The 1,563-nt window shown below is 35.9% G+C and overlaps 1 pseudogene; it reads right to left on the reverse strand.

Annotated features, from left to right (window-relative positions):
• Nucleotides 1-725: 725 nt before the first annotated feature.
• LOC114636374 overlaps nt 726-1,563 on the reverse strand; it is a 16,492-nt pseudogene continuing 15,654 nt past the window's right edge.

The following is a 1,563-nucleotide window of genomic DNA, read 5'->3' on the forward strand; positions in this document are numbered from 1 at the left end:
ATTTGGGCATGTCACCGGACCTCCTTTTGCTCAGGGTCCTCTCTGCTTTTGTTCCTCCAGTTCTTTCAGACATTAATAATTGTGAGTTAACATTTTGGACTGCAGGATGGCAGTGCTATATCATTCTGGCTCACTTGGGGGAAATGTGTGTGTTACAAGTCACACATTATATTCTGAGTATATCATGATTTAGCAGCAGGTTTATTACCATGAAATCCTGTCACTTGCATTACCTGAGACTAGGTGGTGTTGGATCTGAGAGGACCCCATACCAGAAAGCCTCTACCATATTGTTTACACTCATAGATTTTCTCTCCATTATGATTACTTTCATGATGATGAAGTCTGTAATAATTTATAGTCTTCCCCATATTGAATGAGTTCATAGGGTTTCTCTTTCATGATGATGAAAACTTGTGAAATTTGAAAAGGCTTCACAATATTAAATGTATTCATAAATTTCTAAGCAGTAGGGATTGTTTCATGTTGATGAAATCTACAGAAGTATGCATAGGCTTCATCATATTAAATACATTTACAGGATTTCTCTACATTATGGTTTCTTTTGTGCCTTTGAATATGACTGATATATGAAGGCTTTACCACATTGCTTACATTCTCACCTGTATGTTTTCTTTTATTCACTTGAAGAAAATTGCAATATACAAAATCTTTATCCCGTAGATGACATTCATAGAAATTCTCTTGAGTGTGTCTTTGCTTATTTACATGTAGAGTACTGTGACTTGCAAAAAGTCTACCACAGTGCTTATATTCATAGTGTTCTCTTCAGTGTGTATCCTTTGAAGTCCTAGATGACTCTTGTGCAAAGGCTTTACCACATTAGTTACATTCAGAGGATTTCTCTCCAGTACAAGTTCTTTTATACATTTGAAGATGATTGTGACATAGAAGACCTTCATAACATTCATGATATTCACAGACTTTTCCTCCAGTATATGGTCCTTTATATATTTGGGGGAAACTGCATGGTGAAAAAGGTTTAAAACCACATTGCTCACATTCAAAAATTGCTTTCCTGTATGTGTCTTTTTATGATTGTCATAATGACTAATTTGTGAAAAGGCCTTACCACATTAGATACACTCAGGGTTTTGCTCAAATACATGTTGTTTTATGTGTATTAAGACTCTTGATTTGTGAAAATGTTTTATCAGATTGGTTACATTAATATGGTTTCTCACCAGTACGTATTCTTTTATGCCTTTGGAGAACAGCGCTATGTGCAAAGACTTTATCACATTGGTTATATTCATAGGGATTCGCCCCGGTATGTGTTGTTTTATGAGATTTGAGATCACTGCTTCCAGCAAAGGCTTTACCACACTGGTTACATTCATAGGATTTCTCCCCTGTATGTGTTCTTTTATGATATTCGAGACTACTGCTTCATGCAAAGGCTTTATCACATTGGGTACATTCATATGGTTTTTCTCCTGTATGTGTTCTTTTATGACATTTGAGACCACTGCTTCCAGCAAAGGCTTTACCACACTGGTTACATTCATAGGGTTTCTCCCCTGTATGTGTTCTTTTATGATA

This window comes from Grammomys surdaster, unplaced genomic scaffold, assembly GCF_004785775.1.
Source record: "Grammomys surdaster isolate TR1022 unplaced genomic scaffold, NIH_TR_1.0 123781, whole genome shotgun sequence".
In the NCBI taxonomy this organism is placed as follows: Eukaryota; Metazoa; Chordata; class Mammalia; order Rodentia; family Muridae; genus Grammomys; species Grammomys surdaster.